Source organism: Sorex fumeus, unplaced genomic scaffold (assembly GCF_029834395.1).
Source record: "Sorex fumeus unplaced genomic scaffold, SorFum_2.1 ptg000003l, whole genome shotgun sequence".
NCBI lineage: Eukaryota > Metazoa > Chordata > Mammalia > Eulipotyphla > Soricidae > Sorex > Sorex fumeus.
The window spans coordinates 5,410,117-5,424,355 of NW_026606060.1; positions in this window are offsets into that span (position 1 = coordinate 5,410,117).

Below are 14,239 nucleotides of genomic sequence, written 5' to 3' on the forward strand. Positions count from 1 at the left end.
AGTGAGGATTTTGTAATTATGAAAATTTAAACCACCTCTCTTTTCAGTGTTAGCAGAGATAACAAATACATTCAGGATTTGCTATGAACCTAATACTTCCTCTTCATCCCAACCCCCCACAAACACCAATTCATGTGCTGAAGTCCCAATCCCCAATGTAATTGTGGGTCATGAATAGGGGTGCCCTCATGAATGGTTTATATCTTTATAAATAGAGACAGGAAAAAGATGATGATGATGATGATGATGATGATGATGATGATGATGACAGTGGTGGTGGTAGTGGTGGTGGTGGTGGTGTGTGTGTGTGTGTGTGTGTGTGTGTGTGTGTTATGGTATACTCCCCCAAGATACAGAAGAGGGTCCATTACCAAAACCTGGACTGGATCTTGAACTTTTACACCCAGAACTATGAGAAATAAAATTCTGTTGTTAAGCCAAAAAAAAAAAAAGCCTAGGTCCAGATAGATTCACTAGCGAATTTTTCCAAACATTTAAAGAGGACCTATTGACAGTTCTTCTCAATCTTTAACAGGAAATTTAAGAAACAAAAACACTCCCAAATAGTTTCTATGAGGCTCATATCTCTCTAATACCAAAAGGAAACAAAGACACCACAAGAAAAGAAAACTACAGATCGATATCCTTGATGAACACAGGTGAGAAGATTCTCAACAAAATACTAGCAAATAGAATTCAACAACTCATCAAAAAGATCATAAACCACGACCAAGTGGGATTCATCCTGGGGATGCAAGGATGGTTTAACATTCGGAAATCAATCAATATAATCCATCATATCAACAAAAGAAAAGATAAAAACCATATGATCATATCAATAGATGCAGAGAAAGCATTTGGCAAGATCCAGCACTCGTTTATGATTAAAACCCTCGCCAAAATGGGGATAGAAGGGATTTTCCTCAATATAGTTAAAGCCATCTAACACAAGCCTATGGCAAGTATCATCCTCAATGGTGAAGAACTGAGAGCCTTCCCTCTAAGATCAGGGACGAAACAAGGATGCCCACTTTCTCCACTGCTGTTCAATATAGTACTGGAAGTACTTGCAATAGCGATTAGGCAAGAAAAATATATTAAGGGCATGCAGGTAGGAAAGGAAGAAATCAAGTTCTCACTATTCGCAGGTGATATGATACTATACTTAAGAGAACCCTAAAAACTCTACCAAGAAACTCCTAGAAACAATAGACTTGTATAGTAAAGTTGCAGGCTATAAAATCAATACCCGAAAGTCCATGGCTTTACTATATGCAAATAATGAGAGAGAAGAAAGTGACATGAAAAAAACAATCCTGTTCACAATTGTGTCCCAGAAAATCAAGTACCTAGGACTCAGCTTAACTAAGGAAGAAAAAGATCTGTACAAAGAAAACTAAAAACACTACTCAGACCAGAATCCATAAGGTACATTGAAGACAAGGTTAGCAAGACCTTCCACAACATTGAAGCTAACGGTATCTTCAAAGATGACATGCCACTGGCCAAGAAAGTGAAAACAGAGATAGACAAATGGGATTATTTTAAACTAAGAAGCCTCTGCACCTCAGAAGAAACAATGACCAAAATACAAAGGCAGTCTACAGAATGGGAAAGATTATTCGCCCAATACACATTCGACAAGAGGTTGATATCAAGGATACAAAGTACTGGTTGAACTCCACAAGAAGAAAACCTCCAATTCCATCAAAAAATGGGGCGATGAAATGAACAGAAACTTTCTCAAAGAAGAAATTCGAATGGCAAAAAGGCACACAAGAAAATGTTCTACATCACTTACCATCAGGGAGATGCAGATCAAAACAACAATGCAATACCATCTCACACCACAGAGACTGGCCCACATCCAAAAGCACAAAAGCAACTGGTGTTGGCATGGTTGTGGCAAGAAAGAAATCCTCCTTCACTGCTGGTGGGAATGCCGACTGGTTCAGCCTTTTTGGAAAACAGTATGGACGATTCTCAAAAGATTAGAAATTGAACTTCCGTTTGACCCAGCAATACCACTTCTGGGAATATATCCCAGAGAGGCAAAAATGTACTGTCAAAATGACAACTGTACTTCTGTGTTCGTTGCTTCACTGTTCACAGTGGCCAAAATTTGGAAAAAAAATCTGAGTGCCTGAGAACAGATGACTGGTTAAAGAAACTTTGGTACATCTGCACAGTGGAATACTATGCAACTGTTAGAAAAGATGTCACTGTCACTGTCCTCCCGTTTTCCATCGATTTGTTCGAGCAGGCCCAGTAACATTGTGAGACTTGTTACTGTGTTTGGCATATCGAATACGCCACAGGTAGCTTGCCAGGCTTTGCCATATGGGGTAGATACTCTCGGTATCTTGCCTGGCTCTCCGAGAGGGGCGGAGGAATCGAACTTGGGTCGGTCATGTCTGCAGCGTGCAAGGGGAACGCCCTACCCGCTGTGATATCATTCCAGCTTGAGAAAAGATGATGAAGTCATGAAATTTACCTACAAGTGGTTTTACGTGGAAAGTATCATGCTAAGTGAAATTAGCTAGAGAGGGACAGACATAGAAAGATTTCACTCATCTGGGGAATATAAAATAACAGAACGGGAGTCGAATACCCAAGAATAGTTGAGCTAAGTACCAGGAGGTCTGTTCCAGGACTTGGAAAGCAGCCTCACTTGCTGGGGAAAAGACAACTGAGATAGAGAAGGGAACACCATGTAAAGGATGTTTGGAGGACTCGCTCAGGATGCGAGATGCATGCTGAATGTAGATTATAGACTGAACGAGATAGTGACTCAATACCTCTATTGCAAACTACAACACCCTAAAGGAAAGAGTGAGCAAAAGAGAATACCCTGCCACTGAGGCAGGGTGGGGTGGGGGAGATGGGGTGTAGGTGGGAGGGTTACTGGGATCAGTGGTGGTGAAGAATGGGCACTGGTGAAGGGATGGGTGCTCGATCATTGTGTGACTGAAACCCAAGCACGAAAGTGTGTAAGTCTATAGCTGTACCTCGTGGTGTTTCCCTAATAAAATAAAATAATAAAATAAAAGGACTTCCAAGACTGATTCCTGAGCACAGACTCAGGATTTAGTCCTGAGCACCACTGGATATGAGATTGACCCTCTTCCAGATACCATCCTCACATGCAGACATGCGCCCGTGCATGCTCGCGTGCGCAGGCACACACACACACACACACACACACACACACACATACACACACGCAGTCAGATACGCACACAACCAAAAGAATGGGGGGCAAAAATAGAAACAATGAAATAAAGGTAACAAGTAGAAAACAACAATGGACATATTAGTAATTACTCCATTGTTAATTATCAATAAACTCTGTCAATGGTCTAAAGGAGATCATCAGAATAAGTCAAAGGACGAGATTGGACTGTATGTTGTAAGTACAACGAGGAGAGAGATACTATCAGAAAAGTGGCTTAAGTGGTGGAGCACTTGCCTGGCACCCTAATTGGCGCAACCCTGATACCCCCAACCTCAAGCACCACAGGATATGGGCCCCAGAACAATAGTAACAAAAAGTAAAATAAATAGATGCATACAAGTATTTTGTGCTTACACGGATCAAATGAAAGTCAGAGTAACTATCTTAGGTTCAAACACAGAAGTTTCAAAACAAGGAAAGTTACCAGGATGAAGATATATGCAACAATGACAAAGGGGTCAAAACTCTAAGACACACCAAATTCTTAACATACACCTAACAACAGAGTCTCAAACTGTGTAAGGCAAAAATTAATATAATTGCAGAGAGGAACGGACATGTTCCCTATCAGAGTTATAACTTTCCACACACCTCTATCATAAGTGGCCAGATCTACCAGGTACAAAACCAATTAGGTCATCATTGAATTCAACAACAACACCCATCATCTGCATTTCAGTGACATTTACACAGGAAACACTCTCCAAAACAGACCTTGTTCTGCACCATAAAACAGTAATCTCTCCTCTCTGGAAAGAAAGATGGCGGCCGCAGGGGAGCCTTGTGGAGAGCAGGTCTGAGCCGGGGGTGGGGGCGTGACTGAAACCTCATGGGATGGGGGGTGTTCCGGCCCGTCCTTCACACCCTACCGAGGTCACCAGTTGCCCCCCACGAGCGGCTCTCCGGCACGGCCATGACTCCAGAGCACAGAAACCAATCTCTTAATTATCTGACTCTCAGTAGAAATACTTCCAGGGTTAATAAGTAAAATAGCAGAAATCCAAAACCATCATTTAATTCTTGAACCCAGCTGTAGAATGCAAATCATTTCACAATGCTTTTTCAGCATGGCTGATTTGGGGGGGGGGGGGGTAAAGTCTAAATAATAATGGTGCAACTTTTATCGAAACAATGAAGCTAGTCAAAGTAGATAGAGTGTTAACTAGAATTCATCTGCCCCACAGGCATGGGGGGGTGGGGGTTTATTGGGGTTCTTTGTGGTGAAAAATAAGTATTGGTAAAGGGAAATATGATTGATATTTGCATGACCAAGACCTAAACCTGAAAGCTTTGTAACTTTTCCCACAGCGATTCAATAAATAAATAAAAAAAAACCAGTAATCTCACAAATCTAAAAGAACAGAAATAATGTAATGACTCTCAGACCCCAGCAGAATTAAACAAAAATTAAAACCTGAAAGAAAACTGGGAAATTCCAGTAATGTTACTCTTCATATGAAGAGTAAAATAGATATCTCTAAATAACATATAGGTCAAAAACAAAATCTCAAGACGAACTTTGACATATTTTACTAAATGCAAACAAAGTTCTAAGAATAGTGGGATGCAGTGCAAGCGTACTTAGAGAGAAATTTATAGTTGTGAATGCATGCTTTAGGGTAAATAGAGAAGAATGATAAAATAAAAAACTCGAATGAAAGGAATATATTCCCTTAGTTGATTCATTGTAATAGTTGGGTGACATAGAAAAAATTCTTTGTGCTGATGATGTTCAAATCCAGGTCTCCTGAACACAAGGTGTGACCATTGACACCAAGCTATAATCCTGGGCCTCTTGGAGAAAATTTAAAAAATATATAAACCAGTAAGACTGAAAAAAGTTGACTCAGTAATTGAAAGTCTTTCTTTGGAAAGTTTCCAGGCCTAGATGGTTATGAATGAAAGCTTTTTAGACACATAAGTATACACTTTTTTGTTGTTGTTTTCTGGAGGTAGGGTTTTTTTTTTTCTAGTGAGACATCATGAGGTACAGTTGCAGACTTACAAATTTTTGTGCTTAGGTCTCAACCATAAAATGATCAAATACCCATCCCTCCACCAGTGCCCATTTCCCACCACCACGGATCCCAGTATCCCTCCCAACCCCCATCTCCCCCATCCCACCCTGCCTCTGTGGCAGGGCATTCCCTTTTGTTCTCTCTCTCTTATTGGGTGTTGTGGTTTGCAAAAGAGGCAATGGGTGACAATCATGTTTGGTCTATAGTCTACTCTCAGCATGCTTCTCCCATCCTGGGAGGATCTGGAGGTAGGGTTTATCGAACTCATTTTACGAAGCATACTAGTTCATTTTTGTTTGTTTTAGGGCCACAGCCAGTTGTGTTCAGGGCTTTCTCCTAGCTCTGTACTCAGGGTTTACACCTGGCAGTACTCAGGGGATCATACATGGTGCCAGAGATTGAATCAGTATGTGTCCTATGCAGAACAAGTGCCCTACCCCTGTACTATCTCTTTAGCACCATTAATCACATTTTGCTATGATCACATCATATAATAAACAACACCTTGCATTCTAGTGTTGTATAACAATATTTATTTCTCACTTATCTTTGACCTTATAGCTGGAAAACATATTGGGTAAAACTCAACCCTCGGACTTCTGATAAAAAAAAAAAAAACCCAACACACTCATGGAAAGGGACATCCTTCAGAAGCTCATAGCAATAATCATATCTAAAATTAAAGCTAGATGAGATATTCTAGTTGAACCAGAAGCATATAAAAAATGTCTGCTCTAATTACTTGCCCTGCTTGTCCTTACAGGGTGAGAGGGTATGGAGTTATTTGATGACATTTATTTTTTTAATTTCCCCCATAGAGCTCATGGCAGTCATCAGCCAAAAGTGGGAAAGGAAAAGGAAGTAGTCTGAATTTGATAAAAGAGGCAGGTATGAAATGATGTCTCTCTGGGGGTGGGGGAGGGAGAACAAATTATTTTGAACCATCCAAGAATTTCCGTAAAGAGTTAAATGATAGCCGGTTTTTTTTTTATTTTTAAAAATTTTATTTATTGAATCACCGTGAGAGCAGTTACAAAGCTTTCGGGTCTAAGTCTCGGTCATACAATGAAACACCCGTACCTTCACCAGTGCCCATTCTCCACCACCAAAAACCCCAGTATACCCCCATCCCACACCCTCCCCCTACCTGTGGGGCAAATGATTTTCATATTACTCTCTCTGTAATTTGATCACATTCAATATTTTGACACCAGATCCACCCTTATTATTTGGGATTTTACCCCAACACTCAGATCTGCTAAAAAGGCAACAGTAGATGATTTGTGTTCTATTGCTGGTTATGAATAACATATGATGTCGCGTGGCTGCAGTAGTGGCCACACAATTTTGAAATTCTGAAATTTTAACAATTAAATTTGGAGGGATTTCTGCCAAAACCTGCTGGGTTCCGAGATTTGTTCCTGAGTCTCTTGGATCATGGCCGTTAAGCAGCTTGATCAGGAGCCAGAGAGGCCATTCATGGGAGGCAACCCGGGGTCTCATTGGGACGGGGAGGAAAGGGCTGGTTCCACCTCCATCCCATGAGGCCCTACATGTCTGGTCACTGAGGGCCCAAACCTGACTGTCCAGTGGCCTCTGGCGGATGGTAGCCACCGAGCTACCAAGGGGGAGCAGGTGAAGGGACAGCACCCTTTCTCCCCTGGGGTGACCCAGCGACAGTAACCCACTGCAGGTCTGGACACATTTCTGCCAAAAGTCACTGATTTCCGAGATTTGTTTCTGAGTCTCTGGGATCATGGCCGTTAAGTAGCTTGATCAGGAGCCAGAGAGGCCATTCATGGGCGGTGACTAGGGGTCTTGTTGGGACGGGGAGTAAAGGGCCGGCTCCACTCTCATCCCATGAGGCCACATGTGTCTTGTCACTGTAGGCCCAAACCTGACTGTACAATGGCTTCTGGCAGATGGCGGCCACTGAACCACCAAGGGGAAGCAGGCGGAGGGACAGCACCCTTTCCCCACTGGGGTGGCCCGGCGACAGTAACTACTGCGGGATCCGGATGCATTTCTGCCAAAAGCCACTGGATTTCAAGATTTGTTTCTGAGTCTCTGGGATCATAGCCGTTAAGTAGTTTGATCAGGAGCCAGAGAGGCCTTTTGTGGGTGGCAACTCAGGGTCTCGTTGGGACAGGGAGGAAAGGGCCGGCTTCACCCCCATCCCGTGAGGCTCCATGTGTCTCGTCATGGTAGACCCAACCCTGACTGTCCAGTAGCCTCTGGAGGATGACGGCCACTGGGCCACCAGGGAAAACAGGCCATGGCACGAAACCTATTCCCACCTGGGGTGGCCCAGCACTGTAACCTACTGCAGGGACAAGATGCATTTCTGCCAAAAGCCGCTGGGTTTCGAGATTTGTTTCTGAGTCTCTGGGATCCTGGCCATTAAGCACTTCGATCAGGAACCAGAGAGACCATGCCTCCAATTATATAGCTGAGCCAGAGGTGGTTTGTGGGTGTGCCCCCCACATACCTAACCTTTTACTTTCTTGGCCATTTACTTTCTTGGTAAACTTTGCCTCAAGTTTTGGGACCAAAGGCACAGCAGCAATTTTGGGGTATGCACTCGTCTCACAGGTACAACTTGACCTACTGGCGGCACCATACCCTCTAGCTAGATTTTGTTATGATCAGGAAGATAAGGGGAAAGCTGTGACCTCTGTAGATTTCTCGGCCAATGTTTAACTAGTCACGGGAGGCCTAATGAAACTATGAAACTATTGGATTTAACCAAGTTTGGGATTTTCCCTACAAATAATGCCAAGCTCTAAGGAAGAGGAGTAGTTGAAAGCTTGCAATTGTAAAGGTGATGGAATGGAAGCTGGGTCAAGGGGGGGTGTGAAGACAAAAGAAGGATGTAAAATCTGGACAAAGAATGTGATCCAAAAAAAGGTGAGGGGGACTCAATGGCTCAAAAGTCCTGGTGAAGACAGGAACTACTTGAAGGGATACAAGAGTCAGTGGACTTTGAAATGAAGGCCAGAAGATTGTGGGGAGGCTGTGGTTGAGCTTCAGGGCTGTTTCATCAACTGAAGAGGGCCAGGAATGATGCAATCACTCAGGTGCCTGAGTTGGGGTAAAGAAAAGTTGGAGGCAAGAAGGACAGAGGGAAATAGGGGCTATTCCAGGGTGGCCTTGTGGATGATAAAATCTTTTAAAATGAGGCCAGGAGAGAGAAATAATGAGTCACAAGTCAATCTTCCAGGAATGAGGGAAGAGCGGAAGGTGAAGAGAGAGCTTGTTATTACCGCTATCTGAAGGTTTGAATTTGGGTCTGAAGAGCTGGGATCTCAAGAGAAGGCAGAAAAAGGGACTGAATGTCCATGGATGCTTGCATGACACCTTTCCCTGTTCTGGACCTGAGGAAACCTGTGTCTATGACCAGGTCTGCTGGCACAAGCAGACATCGGTGAAAAGCTGATGGTGCAGAATTGAGGACTTAGCGGAGGGTCCTGAGGGTGGGTCTGCAGATACAAAGGCCCCGTGGAAGGCTGGAGAAGGAGGGAGTAGCTGGGACTTGAATGATCTGAGGACCCAGGAATGATCTCAGCACAGAACTTTGAGGATCTGGGCCTGGCGGCTGCTGAAGAGACTGGGGATTAGTCATGTCTTAGGGCAGTCTGGGAGAAGAGGAAACGTTTCCAAACGCCATCTGGAATCCCTGCTTGGGAGGATAAGGGTTGCGGAGGGCTTGACAGGTTCAGAAAAAGGAGGGTCTGGAGGTTACCTCAGTAGGTCCCAAGGGATGTTGGGCGGAGGCAGGGGAGTGGAAGGGGAGAAGGAGATTCCTAGGAAGAGGATGTAGGTCACAGGTCACAGCCCAAAGTGCCCCTCTTCTGGCTTCAGGTCTGCAGAGGGCGCATGCAGGAGGAGGGCTACCCATGACGACCTCCTATTTTCTTAGCCCTGCTCACCAATACCATATTTCGGAATGCTGCTTGCTCAGATGGGCCCAGAGAAACAACCATGTCTCCCAAACATCTGTGCCTAGGAGCCCCAAAAGGCTCCTAGGGGCTGAGAGGGGCTGTCCTAGGTTCTTCCCAACAACACTGAGGGATGAGAGTCTCAGGGGGAGACATTGAGTCTCTCCTTTATCAAGGTAACATCCATGCCCAGTGTTCTATAGAAAGCAGCAGACCCTGAGCTCTCAAAACCAGAGCTCTTGGGACTGAAGCAATAGCACAGTGGGTAGGGTATTTGCCTTGCACGCAGCCAATCTGGGTTTGATTCCCAGCATCCCATATGGTCCCCTGAGCACCGCCAGGAGTAATTCCTGAGAGCCAGGCATAACCCCTGTGCATTGCCAGGTGTGACCCAAAAACAAAAATGAAGCAAAACAAAACAAACCAAACCAGAGCTCCTTTAATGCAAACAGGGCACCTTCCAAGGCAAGCACTCAGAAACGAGGGACCCTCATTCTACCAGAGGGGACTGTATATTGGATTCCCTTCTATATGGCTCCCCACCAATTTCCTAAGTTTATCCAATTTCGTAAATTGAAGTGCAGAGCCCAGAGATCTGCCTGTTTTCTTGAACAATATCAAATGATTGCAATAGCTTTGAATTAGAATATTAGAAATACACACACACACAATTGAATCACTGTGAGATAGTTACAAAGCTTTCATGATTGAGTTTCACTCATACAATGATCAAACACCCATCCCTCCACCAGTGCACATTCTTCACCTCCAGTGTCCCCAGTATCCCCCCACCCGTATCCTAACCCTCCCCCTGCCTTTAGAGGCAGACAGTTTCCCTCATACGCTCGCTCTACTTTTGGGCATTTTTTATGGTTTGCAATACAGATACTGAGAGGCTATCATGTCTGGTCCTTTATCTAGTTTCAGCACACATCTCTCAAAACAATATATCTTAAGGAGAAAGCTAGTTTCCACAGAGTGTTGGCCTTCTGAGCCTTTCCAGTTCAGTAGGAGAAGCAGAAGGGTAGAGCTGGGGTATCGTGCAAGGCTGGACTGGGGCTCCCCTCCAGCCCCCTCCCACCCCCACTATCTCCTCTAAAACAGCCACATAGATTTATTTTTTTGGGTTAGGTTTTCTCTCCAGCTGGAATACAAAAGGTGGAGAGAACAATATTAGCTATTAGCCATTGCTCATGGGTGAGTTTGCCATCTCCATGGACGGGAAGATAAGAAAATAACAACAGCAAAAGCTTGTCTTAGGCCAGTAATGTTCACTGTACAGCATAACCTCAGAATGCTCAGTGAGAAAACCAGGCGGGTTTTCTTCTCTGCAGACCATCAGGAAGAGCAGAAGAGGAAGAGGAGGAGAAGACAGTGGGATGAGCCACTAATGCACAGGAAGAGGAGATAGGGGAGGGTCTATAAGATCCGGGGCCCCTGGAGCATAGGAGAGCGGAGGATGCAGAGAGAGGCCAGGAAGAAGGAACACTGCGCCCGCTAGCTACAGGAATAGACAGCAGGAGCATGGGGGAAGGAATCCCAGGGAGGGAGCACTGGAGAGAGAATGCCCCAAGGCTGGGAGGTTCCTCCTCAGTTTTGTCACGAGCATTTTTGCTACAGTTTGGCACCTAACAAATTGATTATACCCTATTTTGCTCAAACAGAAACAAGAATTAGTTGATAGTTTGGTTTGAACTGATGTAACACTCCTATTTTTATATCATGAAAAAAAGGGAGAATGTGACTTTGTGGACACGTGAAATGAGAGGGAAAGCCAAGGGGCAGTGTGGACAAGGAAGTGGGGAGGGGTCACTTCATAAATCCTTCTTGAGGCCCAGGACTCCCTCTGCTCACCTAAGCCAGAGCCTCCCATGGGGTGATGGGCAAAGTAAAAGGGCAGCCAGTAATTTACAAACCTTCGGGAACATGAAGGACCAATTCTTGAGTTAGGTTAGAGGTAACAGCTGTTCTCTAGGACTATTTGTACCATAATGATGGTGAATTATTAGAAACTGGAGGGGAAAGAAGAATCAGGCTCTTCCTATTCCCCCCACAGAGAAATGCTTATGGGAAAACTTCTTGAAATGATGAGTGGTTTTGCTTCTGACAGCGGAGAACACGATGCACACACAATTTCAGTATCTGGCACAGAATCTGGCTTAGATTTGGCAAAGTACTAAGCTGTGAATGCAGGAAAACATTTAGATGTAGACATAGGGCTGGAGTGTGGCTCGGTGGTTGAGCTCATGCTTTGCCTGTGGAGGCCCTGGGTTCCATTTGTGGCACCCCTAAAAGAGAATGAATGTAGACATAAATGACCAGTTTTCAACATTTCATATGGTGAGAAAAGATGGCATCTGACCAGCCCCAGTGTCGATAGTTTGCCAACGCATGCCAAGTTCAGTCACAAACACGCATCATGGTATTTGGAAGCTGTTGTCTCTCACTTCAGAGTAACCTCCTTCCCCTTCCTTCTTACTGCTGCTTGGGAGTGAGTAGGGGTTGAATACCCTTGATTGTGGTACCCTGGAGTTGTCCACTTGGTTGAGGGGCCAGATATCCCAAATAGCAGAGCCTCCAGGAACCCACTTGGGCTCGTGGGGTGGGACCAAGAAGCAAACCTGGGTTCTCACTGAGGTTTAGTGAGGTTTAGTCTTAGCTGTCCCAGAGGCCCCCCACCCCGCTGCCCTCCCACGGTGCCTCTCTTAATGAAGACATTTTAACAAAACAGTGCTTCCTCGTGTCATCTTAATGTCTCTCTTAATGCGTGTGATTTTATCTTTCTTTCCCCCTTATGGCAAGATTGCCTCACAGATAATTAGTTATGTGGCAAAAATATTTGGCCAAGTCAACACATTTCTCCCCTCAGGCTGAACATGCCAGGGAAGGCTCTGCAGGGGCCTTTTGAGGACAACCTGAAGGAAGAGTCAGCCGGAGGGTGTGTGGGTGGGAAGGAAAGGGCAGAAACAGTTACCTTCCACAGGGTGCGAACTCGGACTGCACAGGGCTCTGAGGAGAGTGAGCTGGGTTCGCTACCGGGTGAATTTAGCTTCAGCAGCAACCGGAAACGAGGGGGTCACTCTGCCCCATAAACATGATGTTTAGCCCTGACTCCCAGAGAAACCTGCCCTGCGGCCTGAAGGGAGGGAAAGGACCCTTCTAGATTCTGTGGCTGGTCTAAGAATGAAATGAAGAGAGAAGAAAATCACTTTTAAAGACACAGTCCGTGTGTAGCCACAGGGAGGCCGTGAAGATTGAGATGGGAAAGGCAGCCAAACAAGCTGTGGAAGGGGCGGGATTCAGGGACTTCTGGTGGGAAGGGGAATTGAGGGAGCTAATAGTTCCTCCTCTTTAGTCCTGCAGGAGAGAGAAGCACAAACAAATGGAGTGTTCCGTTACAAATGCAAATTTCCTTTCAAAAGGCAGCCTCTCCTCTTTTTCAGAACCTGTCCAGAGTCTGAATTCTTTTGAGAAAGAATTCTTCTGGGGTGGGGATGGGGGAGAAGGAAGGGGATGTGGCTCAGCAATAGAGACCAGCACCTTCAAGTGTGAGGCCCTAGGTTTCATCCCTGGCACCACAAAAAAGGTGGCATAATTTGCTGCCCTCCAGATTGCTTTTCTCCCGATGCCCCTTGCGCCGAACATCTGCTGCAAAAAGAAAATTGGGGCTGCAAATTGCTGCAAAAGAAAAATCTTAGTTGTTCTTGAAGGATAGAAGAAGAATCGGTCCCCGTGCTTAATTCCTAGAGCCTTTAACTCCAGCCAAGGACTGGACCTGCTGTGACATGATTATTTTCTTTCTTCCCCAAGGTGATTGGGGACCACAGTGCCTGTCTGGGCAAAATAAAAAGGCAGATTAAAGAATTACAACCTTAAAAAAAAAAGCCACACACACACAACAAAAAAAGAAAAGTCCAAGAACAACAGGAAGCTGAACAGGAAGTTCCCATAGAAGATGAAAATATTTGAGAGTCGTGCTGAGAGCAGAGCAGGGGGGCAGAGGGGACCTTGGGGATACACGGTCATGGTGGAGGATGGGGGTCCTTGCAACCCAGGCCTCCGTGGTCCTTTTTATTCATTGGATGCCTCTGGCCATTCCTCTCGGCCCTGTCCACTCTTGGGGTGGGGAGAGGGAGGTTCTCCACACACCGTGTCTAAATAGACACGTGCATACATGCGCACATACACACACACACACACATGCACACACAGACATGACTACTTCCACTCGTACACATGTGTCCTTCATCCATGTACTCATATGCTAACGTCCGTTAATATGTGTGCACAGAGGATTGTTTTTCTCAGAGGATTGTTTTTCTCAGAAAGACTGACATGCTGCAAAAGCAGAAGAAGCGAATGCTAGGCAGTGGGCGCTCACCTTCTCCTTCTCGGTCGGGCCTTCTCTTCCCCAGGGATCTTGGGTCCGGATTATGCTTGGTCACTCAATGCTTCTCCCATCTCAGGAATCCTTGGGCACCCCTCCATCTTCGCGCCACACACGGGGCAGTGCACTTGGGCATTAAAGAGCTCTACCTGTCTGGACTTGGTGTCCCTAAACTTTGGGATTGCAGGTCGCTTTTGTACTCTTGGAAATTATAATTGTAGTACAGGGGTTGAGGTGCTTGCATTGCATGTAGCAAATCCCAGTTGGATTCCTGGTACCACACATCTCTGAGTTTCTCCAGAAGTGATCTCTGAGCACAGAGTCAAAAATAATCCCCGAGCACCATCATATGTGGCTCAAACTCACCCATATTATGAGGACCCCAAGAGTCTTTCTTTATGTGGGATATATTCATTGAGCAGTATTAATGTGCAGCTAGTGGGAGACAGCTAGATTCTTTGACACAGACTTTGATACTTTCTTTATCAAAAGTCTGGTTTGGGGTAAAACACATGAAGAAAATCCAGTATTACCGAGATGGGTAGTGGGGCAGAGGCAGGGCAGGGTGGGGGGAGCATGTTTCTCGGCTGCTTCTGCATTACCTCCATGATTCCATCCCACTGCTGGGTGTTCCCTACCCTCAACATGGCCTCAGAACTCG